The sequence below is a fragment of the Lactuca saligna genome, chromosome 7 (genome assembly GCF_052625555.1).
Source record: "Lactuca saligna cultivar CGN05327 chromosome 7, ASM5262555v1, whole genome shotgun sequence".
Taxonomy (NCBI): Eukaryota; Viridiplantae; Streptophyta; class Magnoliopsida; order Asterales; family Asteraceae; genus Lactuca; species Lactuca saligna.
In genome coordinates this window covers 144,193,213-144,207,981 of record NC_136423.1, presented here as the reverse complement: position 1 = coordinate 144,207,981, position 14,769 = coordinate 144,193,213, and the positions used below count along the sequence as shown (strand labels likewise).

The window sequence follows — 14,769 nt, the reverse complement described above, 5'->3', positions numbered from 1 at the left end:
TCTTGACCGTCAACTTGTTCAACTCCCGGTAATCAATGCACATCCGATGTGAACCATCCTTTTTCTTGACAAAAAGGATAGGCGCTCCCCACGTCGAACTGCTCGGTCGAATAAACCCCTTCCCGAGCAGCTCCTGAAGTTGCGAGGACAGCTCCTGCATCTCTGGAGGCTCAAGGCGATAGGGCGCCTTGGCGATAGGCGCAGTCCCTTGAACCAAAACGATACTGAACTCTACCTGCCTCTTGAGAGGCACACCCGACAACTCCTCCGGAAATACATCCGGGAACTCACGTACTATCGGAACCTCATAGACTGACCTCGGTCTCTCTGAGTCAATCCTCGCGTCCATCACATACGCTACAAATCCCTTACATCCCTGCTGTAGACTCTGTCTCGCTCTAGCGGCTGAAAAAAATGCCAATCCAGAACGTGTACCCTCGCTGTACACCATAAGAACTCCCCCACTAGGGTCTCGTACGGTCACCAGCTGTCGCTCGCAGTCGATGACCGCTCCAAATCTGCTCAACCAGTCTATACCCACGATGACATAGACATCTCCCATCGCGATAGGGACTAAGTCAATCGGAAACTCTACCCCGAAAATCTCAAGTATGCAACCTCGAATCACGTATGTGGCATACACCGCTCTCTCGTCCGCTATGGAAACTCTCAGAGGTCGACTCAACGCCTCCCGACTAATACTGATGTGTTGGCTAAAAGCCAACGATACAAAAGATCAACTCACACCCGAGTCAAATAACACTAAGGCAGGTACAGAACTCACAAGAAAAGTACCTACGCAAAACATAATATAAGCACAATATCTGAATATAAAAATAAATACATGAAAGAATACATACCGGCCACGACATCGGTCGTTGCGCGGACCTCCTCCGCAGTCAACTAGAAGGCTCTTCCCCGTGCCTTCGGTGCCTCGACCTTCGCAGGCCGACTATTCGTAGCTCTCACTATAGCAAGGGCAGATCCCTGAGGTGCTCCCTGCGCTGTCCCTCGCAACTGCGGACACTCTGCCTTCCGGTGTCCAGTTTGGTTGCAGTGAAAACATACTGCAAACCCCTTGGGGCAATCCTTGGCCATATGCCCCTCCTTGCCACATTTGTAGCAAGACCCTGCTCTGCACACCCCATTGTGACCCTTGCCACAAGTGTGGCCCTTCTGGTTCCCAGATCTCGAATCAACGGGTTTAGCCCACTTGGTTGTCGGGTGGGACTGAGCCGGCCGCCGATCCCTTCGCTGAGACTCAGCCTCCTCCTAGCTTGGGTCTCTAACTCTATCTCCCTCTTCCGGGCATTTGCCTGAAGCTCAACAAATGTCCGGTACATCGAGTTCGCCATGAACTCTCGTATATCCCTCCTCAACACACTCAAATATTGACTCATACGTGCCTGCTCGGAGGACACGTGCTCTGGGCAAAACATTGCCCTCTCATGAAACATCCGAGTAATCGCTGTAACAGACTCGGTACCCTGCTTGAGGGTCAGAAACTCCTGTACCAATCGCTCCCTCTCCACCTGGGGAACATACTCGTCTCAAAAAATAGCAGTGAACCTCTCCCAGGTCACTGCAGCAAGCTCAACAGGTGTGTAGTGCGCGGTCACAAACTTCCACCAGTCCTTCGCTCCCAAGCGAAGCTGGTTCAACGCGAATCGGACTCTCAAATGCTCAGGAGATGAGCAAGTAAAGAAACACCCCTCTATGTCTGATATCTACCTCATCGCTGCAATCGGGTCCTAGGTCCCATCGAACTCTGGTGGTTTCGTGTTGCTGAATTCTCGGAACAGCAACACATCACCACCTTGCGGCCTCGTCGCAGCTATAGCTGTAGTGGCCGCAGCAACAACAACCTTAGAAAGAGCAACGTATCTCTCGTCAATGGCCTCAATCAGAGTGGTCTTGATAGACCCGAACATATCTGGTATATCTGCCCTGATGGTCGCAGCCACCTCCTCATGAATGATCCTACAGATCTCAGCATCGCTCGTACCACTACTCTCCGGTGTGTGGCGTGTCCCTACCATGATCTCCCTCTGAAATACAACATAAGAATATTAGGGAGACACTCGAGTATAATCACACTCGATAACTCCACCCTACTTGTTCCTTAGTAATCTAGGGATTCTTACTTGGACTGCGCACTGACCCGGTATCTTCAGTAGTACGGGCCCAATACTACCATCTCTACCGCATCAGAATTCATCCCAAGTCCTCCTCCCAGAGTCCTAAATCCCAAGTACTCTACTCTCCCTAATCATGTGCTACTCACTAGCAGATCTCTCATAAGCACCTCGCTACTATCTAAACACTCTCAAGCATTCCTAGCAGCAAAACCCCTAGACTAAGGCATCATATCTCAGGCCACTCTAGTCCTAATAAGAATACCTAGTCTATTCTAGCATGCATATTATAATTCACCATAGATCATAACATAACATATTCGATAACACTTATTGTAAGGGTATTTTGGGAAATCACCGTTCGGGCGCTGGCTGATCGTACACACGGCTCTGCTCTGTTTGTCTCAAAACTCTTTTTACTCTTTTCAAAAATTTTACTTTATTATCAAAATTTTCCTCAAATCCTCAGTTTGAGTTCAGATACGCCCGAAGATACATCTGAATCCCTCAAATCAAGGCTCTGATACCAACTTGTAACACCGTACAAATTTAAACAATTTTTCACTTTTTAAAAACCATAAAATATCATTCACATTAATTTCTCAAAACATTGTATCAACATTATCTCAATACAAAACCCCAAGATCAAAACATATAAACTCCGGTGTGCGTGTGTACGAATCATGCCGGCGCCTTCCCGCGATCATCGTTGGTACCTGAAACACATAACACATAACACTGTACGAATAATTGCTTAGTGAGTTCCCCAAAATACCACTCTAGCACATATTTGCCACTCAAGTCTATAACTCTATATGTGTCTCAGTGGGGCCCTCCAGCCCCAACTCTCTGTGGGCCCTTTGGCCCTAACTCTATGGCCCCAAAGGTCCTAACTCTGTAAACTCTGAATCATGCATATCACATATCACAATAAATCACAACACATAAAAAACATGCAAATACACTGGCATATAACTCTAAAATACTCTGTCACATAACTCTGTTACCACACTAGGTAAAGTATAGTGAGAAGACTCACCTCAGATGTCTCGGTAAATCTCTGACTCGGTAGAAATACAATTTAGCCTCCGCCTAATCACATAAAGTAAATACTCTCATAAATATAACTATACTCAACCCTCTCTTAGCACCTCAGAAGGGTAAAAGACCATTTTACCCCTCTCTTTGGCTTAAAGGCCACATTGTCGACCAAACCCTAAAATTCAACAAAATTCAACTGTCAAACTTTGACCCGACTCGTCGAGTGCACTTGGGCGACTCGGCAAGTCTACACGTGTCCACTAACTCTTTAGTCCCGCTTGGCACGTCGAGTCCCTCCCCTTGCTCGACGAGTCACACTTGGCATGAATCGCGGGGCCACCCCGACTCAACTCGCCGAGTCTCAAGAACAACTCGACGAGTTCCGCCTTGAACTCTAGTCCTCTAATCCCTCTCTGTATCACTAAGTTATTCCCCTAACTCGGCAAGTCTACTCACTGAGTGATTTACGGGAAACCCTAACCCTACTCGCCGAGTCTGATCTTTGGACTCGGCGAATTCATGCCATGCAAAAACTCCATTGACCTCCTGAGGTCAGATCTGTTCCTTTAATCCATAGATCTGACCTTCCCAAGCATGATAATCTCGTAAAGTTCAGACCTTGACACTCATATAACATCTAGATGGTTTCACTTGGTGATTTAGCCCCAAAAATAACATCCTAAGCTCATGGCTCCCAAAATAACTCATAAAGCTCCAAGGATTAAGGTCTCTCAAGCTCTTTGAGTCCAGATCCCAAGCATAAACTCGAGAAGGGACCAATTGCTCCACATATCCATCCTCTATTGGGGTTAGAAAACCCTAACTCTAAGAATCAACACCAAAACTAAAGAAGGTCTAAATAAATACCTCAAGATGAAGTCTCTAAACTATGAAATCACCATAATCGCACCTCTTTCAACCTCCTCTTGCCTTGATCACCTCCTTCTTGAAATCACACCAAAAAATGATCAAAAATGGCCTCTCCTTCCTCACAAACGCTCTAGATCTCTTAGGGTTTCTCTCTGGGGTTTGGTGGCCGCAAATAACAGCCCTAAGGGCCTGTAAATATGTCCCAAACCCGGGAAATTAAGGTTTCATTTAATAGCGTTGACTCGCCGAGTCCACCCATGGACTCGCCGAGTCCAGTCATGAACCCGGATGAGAATCCGTGACCCTACTCGGCGAGTTTAAGCACCAACTCGCCGAGTCCCTCCATAAACTTCGAAATAAATGAATAAAATTATATACCTGGGAATCCGGATGTTACACTCAGAGTGGTACAACCAATAAACGATGTTGGTTCTCCACAACAGGGAGATCTAAACCAAACAACATCTGCGATTGTCGTAGATCTGTTTCGCATACCGGTGATGGTAACTAATGACCACCACTGCAAGAATCGAACACATGCCCCAACCCAAGTGCTCATGCAATAGATCCCACCGATTACGGAGCCAATACTCCAGATCAGTTTTTGGCAACTGTCGTTGGATGGTTCACTTCCTCAGACAACGATATTGCATCTGGATCTGATGTAGGAACCTCCGTATGACAGCATAGAGGTACTCACTATCTCTAAGTCTCGTAACAAAAATAAAACTCACCAAGCGGAGGACGAGATAGAGGTACTATTGAGAAATCTACTCAATATTATTTTTCGAGCAATGATCCTAGACCATTGAACTAGGATCCGTGAGACCCACTCCTCATATCCAGATTTATTCGTAACACGAAAATCCATCGAATATACATTGACAAAGGTAGTTGCTCTGATATACTCTATGAGCATTGTTTCAGGAAAATACCAAATGCATGGAAGGAGGGGCTACAGCCCCCAACCGGTGGGCCATTGGTAGTATTCACTAGACATAGTGTGTGGTCATTAAGCACTATTTGACTACCCTTAATGTTGGTCAGTCACGACGAGAGGGACCGAATCAGAAGAACAATCAAATTCTCTGTGATCTGGTATCCAGAAGAACATAATATTCTACTTGGATGGTCGGGAATCTCCTTACTACACTCCGGACTGTCGATGATCCATGGTGTAGTTAAATTTTGCATGCACCAGGGATCGGCAACGGTCCTTACCACAAACACTAGGTCACAGCATTGCCACTAGGTCATAGCGGCTCCCGAGTTGGTGTGAGCACCAAAGAAGTCGAAGGAGAGATGTTCCACGGAACAACACCAGATTAACATGGAGTATCCCGAACAGCTTGTGCAAGTTGGCGCTCAGCTATCAGGCTTGACCGAGGAGCGATTGGTAGCGCTTCTGAAGCAATATTCCATTGTTTTTTCCTGGAAACCAACAGATCTGACAGGCGTGGACCGACAGGTTATTGAACAAAGTATCAATATCATGCATGGAAGCAACCCCATTAAACAAAAGAAGAGGGGTCAGGCAGATGATCGGAATAAGGCTATAAACGCTGAAGTCGCCGATCTCGTTAGTGTTGGCATAGTTAGGAAAGTAATGTTCCCAATATGGATAGGAAATCCTGTTATGGTAAAGAAAGCCAATGGATCATGGAGAATGTGAATTGATTACTTAGATCTTAATAATGCCTATCCAAAGGATTGTTATCCACTCTCGGAGATCGATCAAAAAGTCCAATTACTTGAAGGTTTTCAGTTCAAATGATTCCTCAATACGTATAAAGGTTATCATCAGTTACTGATGAAACGATAGGATGAGTCAAAAACAACATTCCATACTGAGAAGGGCACTTTCTGCTATCAGAAAATTCTATTTGGGCTCAAAAACACAAGTACCACATATCAAAGACTAATAGACAAGATATTCGTTGATCAAATTGGCAGAAATATCGAGGTCTATGTCGATGGTTTGGTAATCAAAAGTCGCAGTGAAGAAAGCCTACTCCGTGATGTTGAAGAAACTTTTCAAATGCTAGCTAAAGCACGGATGAGGTTAAACCCGACGAAGTGTACCTTTGGTGTGGAGGAAGGTCAATTCCTTGGATATCAGATATCCAAGGAGGGTTTCTTGCCCAAACCTACCAAGATCCAAGAGTTCCTTGAGTTAAAAACTCCTCACAATCTCAAGGGGGTACAAGAGATCAATGGTAGATTGACTGCATTGGGAAGATTCATCGCCAAATCGACAGAAAAGGCACTTCTTCTGTACCAAAATCTCAAAGGGTGCTTAGATAAAAAAACAGTTTAAATAGATGGAAAAAGGAGATGAAGCATTGCAACAACTGAAAGACGCCCTACACCAACTATCGGCTCTCTCCTGCCTATTACCAGGGGATACACTAAGTCTGTATTTAGCTGCTTCGGATGAATCAATTTCCTCCGTGTTGGTTGTAGAAAGGGAAGGCAAGTAGATGCCCATTCACTTTGTGAGTAGTACCTTTCAAGGTCCTGAGATAAATTACCTAAACTTAGAGAAACTGGTTATCGCCCTGGTGTACGCTGCTAGGTGGCTACGGAGGTATTTCAAGCTCACAAGGTAGATATCCTAACCAGTTATCCAATAAAGTAAGTTTTTCTAAGGCCGGAAACGTTTGGGTACCTAGGAAACTAGGCCATATAATTAGGAGAGCATGATATCAATTATCAACCCGGACTAGCCTCAATTCCCAGGCCCTCGCAGACTTTCTAGTCGAAATCCCACACACTATCAAGGGAGTGCTAACGACAGTCTTTGTCGACCCTTTAGAACCTGAAGCTAGTAAAGAACTTTGGAAGTTATACACTGATGGTGTGGCAAGTAAGGAAGACTCAGGTGCGGGCCTGGTCCTTCAAAGCCCCATCGGTGAAGAAGTCACTTATGCACTGCGATTCAATTTCCAGGTATCAAATAACAAAGCAGAGTATGCAGCACTCCTAGCAGGCCTAAGGTTGGAAAAAGAGGCCTATGTGAAGCAATTAGCAGCTCTTAGTGATTCATTAATTATCACAAACTAGATCAATGGAACATAAGACACAAAAGATTCAAGGATGCAAAAATACCTAGATGTCGTCCACAGCTTGACCAACACATTGAAAAGCTTCTCAATAAAACAAATCGACCGGTGAAAGAATGTAAGGGCCGATGCCCTTAGCAAGCTAGCCTCTACTTTTTACGGTCACTTAAAAAAGTAAATGCTAGTAGAAGTACTCTTAGAGAGAAGTATTGATAACCAAAGGTTTAATACAACATCGACTACTCCAGAATGGACCAAACCGTATGTCGATTACTTGCGCCATGGCGTGCTCCCGGATGACCTAGAGGAGCCGAGAAAATTCAAGATCAGGGTGTCGCATTTCGCTATTAGAGACAACCAACTGTATCGAAGAGAGTATTTAATCTCATGGATAAAGTGCATCTCTAAAATAGAGGGACACACGTTCCTAAAAGAAATTCGTTACGGGGACGCAACGACACATGAAGGCGCTCATAGGAAAAATACTCCACGTAGAAGTATATTGGCCAGACATGTACAACGATGCCGCAGTCCTAACCAAAAAATGCAAAGAATGCCAGGAATTCGCTCATTTCAAAGTCAACCAGCCATGCCGTTGACTAGCATCACTACCCCTGGCCTTTCCACCAATGGGGGATTGACGTAGTGTGACCATTCCCACTAGCGCCAAGGGGTGTGAAATTCTTGTTAGTGGTTGTAGATTATTTTACTAAGTAGATAGAGGCAGAACCATTGGCCACTGTCACGGGCAAGAAAATGATAATGTTCATGACTAAAAATATATTGGCTCGTTTTGGCACTCCCAGAATTCTCATAAGTGATAATGGCAGAAAATTTGAAGGAAGTCCCTTCAAGGTGTGGTGTGAAGATAAGAAAATTCATCACAGGTTCATGTCAGTGGTGCACCCTCAGGCCAACGGAGAAACTGAGATCTCAAACAAAACCATAGTTAACAGTTTGAAGAAAAGATTACTCAGAGCAAAGTATGCATGGGTGGATGAGCTCCCGACATTGTCGTGGTCATATCGCACCACAACGAGTTCAAGCACGGGAGAAACGCCATTCAGTCTAACCTATGGGATGGAAGCAATCCTCCCATTAGACATGGTGGCCGGCTCACTACGAACATAGAGTTTCGAGGAAACAGCCAATGAAGAAGGGCGGCGCCAAGAATTGGACATGCTCGATGAAAAACATAAGGCGGAACAGATGCACCAAGCAATGTATAAATCACAAACTGAGAACTATTACAACTGCCAAGTCTGGGTCAAAATTTTCATGGTTGCAGAATGGGTACTAAGAAAGACCAAGTCTAGCCATGCTGAACCATTGGGGAAACTCAGTGTCACTTAGGAAGGACCGTACACAATTGTAGAAGCCCACAAGAATAATGCTTACATACTAGAAGCTCAGGACGGGCGTGTAATTCCAGGAACGTGGAATGCGCAGAGCCTGCATCATTTTTATTCTTAAAATGAGTGTCTAATATAGATTTAATGCTAGCAAAGGCATTGTGTAATTACTTTTGGAATGTAAATGTAACAAGAAAAATTCCTTTACCGCTTTCAGTCTTATAACATTTCCACAATAAAACTAAAAAAAATAGAAAGAGCAATGCAGATGCTCTTTATTTTAAAGCTTGAAAAGTAAAATAAAGAGGTTGTGTACGTTTACCGTGTGACAACAAGGACTGATCATCCAACATCACACGAGTGAAATCCATACAAGGAGGTAGCCATGGGGTTTTTATAAAAAAAGGTTCATAACCTTTCTCCTAAAATAAGTACATCAATCACATTATAGCAAATAAAAACATACAAAAGAACATGTGACATAAGTGTAGAAGAGTCATAACCTTCCACTAATGAGAAAAGCACAACTGGGTGAGCCTCAAAATGATGATCTTGGATACACCTAGGGTCTTTAAGCAGCAAATTAGAACAAATTTCTCAAAAACCAACATTAGTAAAGCATAAATAGTTCACCGATAAAAGAACTCAGATCAGGGGTATAAGCAAACCCTGCATAAATACTATGTGATGGACAACATAAACCATACATAAAGCAACCAAACAAAAGAATATTTACAGTAAGAAGAAATATTCATAACTACAAATTGAAAGTGAACATTGTCAAATTGCTGGATTCCTGGACTTTAAGGCTGCCAGTAAGGGTAGAAAAGACAAAAAAAAAATTAGAAATAGAAAATATTGTTCACACTAGTTACATCAAAACAAACCAGACAAGCAGCTACTTATGGGTAGGGGTATTACCATCACTAGGTGAGGAGCTAGGGCTAGGGCCCGACCCATCGCTCTGAGCAGCTTGACAAAGATTGCGGAGCCCGGCCATGTCTATGCTGCCCAGACGGAGAAATCCAACAAGAATCGTTTCAGTAAAAGTCGCCATGGCATCTTCCATCTCTCGGTTCTTGGTGGCCATGTCCATATTGACCTCTGGATCACACTTCTCGGCAACCACCAAATCTCTTGCAACTTTTTTCCCCTGCTCCTCAACTGCCACCATGTAGGCCTCCTGCACAAGGACCCAACCTTGGAGAAATTGGGGGGGTTCTCAATCAGCTTGTCCAACACCTGGCTGAGCCCATCGCTATGGATCCACGAAATATCCTTCTCCAACACTCCTTTTGTAGTGTTCTTCCAGACTAGATCAACCACCAACTTTGTCGTTCGCTCAGTTAGGCTGACAATCTCCAAACTCAGGGCTTTCATGCAATAATTCAAGCATCTCACCTCTTCCTTTAGCTTTGCCACTTGTTCTTTCAAGCTTGCCTTCTCGAGCAACACCACCTCCTACTTGGCCTCCCAGCTGTGTTTGTCGTCTTCCATCTTTGCCACATGGGTTTTCAGCTATGCACATTCAATGCTCATCCTGTCCGAATGAGTTTGGACGGTCTCTACGTTGGAGATACGTTCAGCAGCTAAAAATCAGGTAAGATGACACTTGGGTGGCGATATAGCGATGACCGTCGGCCATGTGCTCATCTGCTAGGACAACCAAAGTCTTAGTTGTATCAAGTGGAAAAGCATGCCAACAGCAGGTAGGGGGAAAGATCCTGCTTTTCCAGAAGCAATTTATACAAGACCTTGGGAAGATGAAGACCCGATCTTCGCCTCGACTCCTCCAGCAGTAGGATCAGGGCTGTCCATGTTGATGTTTTCTTCCTTTATATAATTGTGCGGTTCAGTTGCCCAGTTTTGTGCCCCCTCCAGCAGTATCGAAGGACTTTCATCGGGGGCACGGGTGGAACTCTTGGAACCCTCTAGCAAGAAACTCAAATTATGTTTCATGTGAAGAAGGGGATCGATTCTAACCATCTCAGCATGACCACGGGGAGAGCCTTCTAAGAAAGCAAAGCACCTCTTGACATGGTGGGGACCCCTTGGAGACTCGGAAGGGGCAGGATCCTTCTAAGAAGCACCAATAACAACAACGTCCTGCAGATCTAGATCATTGTCGGCGCCAGTAGCGCTTTCTGAGCCGACTGTGTCCCTGATTCCTTAACCAAAAACATGGGTGGAAGAGTCTCTACAAGCTCGACGTCGCGACACTAAAGTTCACCATCGAATAGACCTTGAAGGGCTTTCTCTGAGGATATAACCTCCTCCACACCTGGTAACAGAGCAAAGACAACAACGGTTATTAAAGTTACCCATTTTCAAGGGTTAAACTGAGTAAAACAAGGGGGGAGGACAAGAGAAAACAGAAGAATAAGTATTATATCTTCTTTCTCGAAGAAAAACTCGGGCATTTTCCCACGAGCCCTCCAAGCAGCGCTCATCCCATCGGCGGCCAAGAAGAAGTCGAGCCAGTCCTCGTCGTTGATGTTGATCTTCTTCGGGGCATCAACCAATCCTTTGTCTTCACCAAAGAGAGTTAGAGCATGGTCCACATACACGTTAGTATTTACGTAGTTAAGCACCACAAGGTCGTTTTTCACCCATAGAAACTTCTACTTTCAGTTCTTCTTGGACTTTTTGTCGTGGATGAGGGTAGGGACTCCCAGCCGACGAGAAAGGTTCCGAGTCCTAAATTGGGTAGATACATTGAAGAAATACTTGAGTGTCAGAACAGTTAGCAGACACCCTAGGGCACGACAGAGGAGCTTGAAACCTACTATGTTGTTTATGGAAATTGGGGTCAGCTCCCTTACGGAAAAACCCATATTCACTGATGATCAGATTAAGGATGTCTGTAGTAGGTAAACACATACCTACTTTGAATAAGGCGATCGGAATGCCGAATTTGCCCTTGGGAGGACTCTAAAGCGATGCATCAGGAAGGGGGATTTGCACTCCATGTTTGGGAGGAAAGCCGAATTAGAACTGAAAGGATTCCCATTCCTTGGCAGTAAGATCTCTTCCCAAAGAACGAAAGGTAGCCATAGAAGAGTGTAAAGAAAACGTCATAAGGATTCTTTAGGGAAAGAAGGTAAAGAGAGAAGGGCAGAAAGTACCGAGGGAACACCAGAAGGAAGAAAGGTTTAAATGCCACTAAAAGGGCAGCGAACCGTTTTCATTATCAAACCGCCGAAGAACGACGATTTCGGTCTGAAAACCGCGTAAGCTGTCAGTAGCATCCCGCCAGGTGTCTGTGACTAGACCAAAAAAAATTTGTTACTGGTATAAGGGACTTGTTAACGTTACCATGTATGAACACGTTTAATTTAACAGAAAGCATAAACGAGACGTTATCACGCCAGAACCTTGGCCAAGACCCGATCTTGGCCTAAGCAATCTAGCACTGGGGTGATAGTTTGCGTCCTTTCACGAGGAATAAATATTTCTCGTGATCTTTTCATTCACTCACCAATAAGGACGTGACAAAAAAGTTAGGTGACGCCCAGATCTGACGTCACCTGACAGTTAGTTAGCGTGGGCATAATTCTCCTAGTTTGAGGAGGCCATGTCTCACACTCATTGGTCAGGGTCCCCACAACCCGTTATTAACGGGTATAAAAGGATATATTTCGTCTCAAGAAATGGATCCATCTTCTTCCTCACTAAATTTACCCTAAATCCTCACTTTCAGAAAACTAATTTGATTGTCAGAGCGACGTCTTGAGAGAACACTCGGTCGTCCTTTAACGATTCTTTTGTGTTGTTTTCTCAGGAAACTTCGATGTATAAACCATCATCGAACATCCCATCCCGTAAAGAACATGTAACAACAGAATTCATTGTAGTTTTTTTGGGGACTGAAAGTGGAAGGTGAAATAATTGCCGAAAACTATCATATATATTACATGGTGAAAATAGATATTAGAATTACATAGATTGTTTATTTACATACTATTTTGGTTTTTGTAGCCTTTTATGGCACTACAAGGAGATCAAAAATTCATGACTCATTTGCATATTTCCAATCATTGAATAGGAAAAAACCTGGCACAGATTCCAACCCAGCAGTTGGAAATTCAATCTCCTACGGTTGAAAGTTTTGGAGTACAAAATCCATAGAAACTATAGACATGAAATTTTTTGCATCTTCGATCTATACATAAGAATAAGAATTAACTAACTCACCATCAACTGTATTTCATCCTTTAAAGTTGTTTGAGTTGCTTCTTTTGCCTGTTAATCGCAAAGTTTAACTTTAAATTTTAGATGCTTTATTTTTGTTATCAATCTATGTCAAAAGAACAAACAAATTTTAAGCACTATTGTTGACTATAGGTCACAATTTGATCATACAGAAACATTTAAATGAAAAACAAGCATAAAATAAAACTAAGTCCAAGTTGTCTATGCTTCTATCAACCAAATTAATACAAAAAATTACATAAACCACCTCTCAACCATTTATCAATATGCAATATCTATATCATAAATGGCAAAAGATAAGTAACATGGATTCAACTGTAGTATAGCACCACAAAGGAAAACAATACTTATAAAAATCGATTACATGAAGATATAGAGCCTGGATTGTATCTTTCGATAGTCAACTTCAAAGTAACCTGATTGATGTTCTCCTATTAATTAAGTTAGCACGTCAGGTCCACATATAGGTGAACAAATTCTTCCAAAAGACCACAACAACTCAATTCATTTGCAAAAGAAAATAACCACATAGGCGATCAATCTAAAACAAAATCGAAGGTTCCACCATATAAGTACATCAATCTGATCATCCTCCTATACCATCAGAAAGCAAGTGATAGAACATAAAATTTGATTAAGCAAATAGGACTGAAACCATAACTGTAAGTTTGATTCAACTTTACCAAGTAGAAACACTGCTGGCCGGATTTTTTGTTGAGGATTTTTGTCGAGTAGCTGGTGTTCAAATAAAAAAAAAAAAGAACAAAGAACATAAAGTTCTATTCCACAACTGAATTCGTATTCTAATAACAAATGTCAAATCCAAATAAACAGTAAATTACCAAAACAAATGGTGGAAGTAATAATGAAAAACTCACTTGTCTCTTAATCATGCCAAAACAAAAGGAATTTTGTGGATAGGTGTTGCTCTGATTAGTCTAAGAAGTATTGTTGATGTCCCATCTCCGTGATGAAGCCCCATCAATTACTGAGTCGGAGTTTGGTGGCCACCTGTTTTCTTCTCAACGCTTATAGATAAATAAAATGATGGAATTTTATTGAAATTGAGGAGAAATCAGAAGCAGAGAGGAGAGATCAGAAGCAGAGAGAAAGGCATCGGATTTGATTTCATAGAACGGAACTGAAAGCATATACATGAAGGTGGTCATTGTTAACAGGGAAGGAAAAGAGGGAATACGAGTGGGGGTTCTCTGTCTGTCGCCTCCGATGGTTTCCCTTTCTGCATCTGTCATACCGCATCAGATTGATTCCATTTCACATTCCAGACCCAATTCACCCAGTGTTTTTTTTTCCAATCGTAAGGCACACATTAAAGTTCCCTAAAAACCCCTAATCCTGTAAAATTAGGGCAAAAAAGAGACAACTGTAGGATTGTTGATCAGATATCAAAAAGAAGATGTGAATAATTAGAATCAAAGAGTCGATAGAGTTTCGAGGTGTAATACATCGACCCCTACGATTGTTCTTTCTCGTCTTCCTGGTCATCGACGTACCCCTCTGAAAGGTAGGTGAAATAAAAATGAAGAAGAAAAGATAAGGGGTATCAAATGGAGGATAAAGGAGCATTAACCATTTCTTAATTTTTATTGGATCATATCTATGGTGGTGGTGGTGCAGCAAATGACTGGGTGAGGGAGGCGATGGAGGGACCAAATCAGATCTGCTTACAAATTTAGGTGTAAGGGAAAAATAGCCAGCCCGTAAAAGATACGTGCCAAAACTTTAAAATGATAGAAAGAAGGGACGGTTGTTGACAAAAGCTGAAAATTGTGTGGCCAAAATCCTTAACAGTAAGACTTTACTATTCTTAAGTGTCCTCTTAATTTATTTATATTTTCATGCGAAGTTACTTTTATATATATATATATATATATATATATATATATATATATATATATATATATATATATATATATATGATTTAAATTATAGAATCACTTTATGTATTTAATAAGCACCCTTTCAAAAATAAAGTTTCATCAATTAACATGAATTTTTAGGAAACCACTTAAGCTTGAGAATATCAGAAAATGTCTTGAAAATTTGTTTCCCTAAGATGAAATTGTTAACTCTTTG

The 14,769-nt window shown here is 42.7% G+C and overlaps 1 long non-coding RNA gene across 1 annotated transcript; it reads right to left on the bottom strand.

The window, feature by feature from the left end:
* Positions 1-12,973: 12,973 nt before the first annotated feature.
* LOC145006933 (uncharacterized) lies at positions 12,974-14,453 on the bottom strand. Its single transcript, XR_013662973.1, has 2 exons — positions 13,551-14,453; positions 12,974-13,407 (listed from the first exon to the last, which is right to left on the bottom strand). It is a non-coding gene; the product is annotated as an uncharacterized LOC145006933 (long non-coding RNA).
* Between the last annotated feature and the right edge of the window lie 316 nt (positions 14,454-14,769).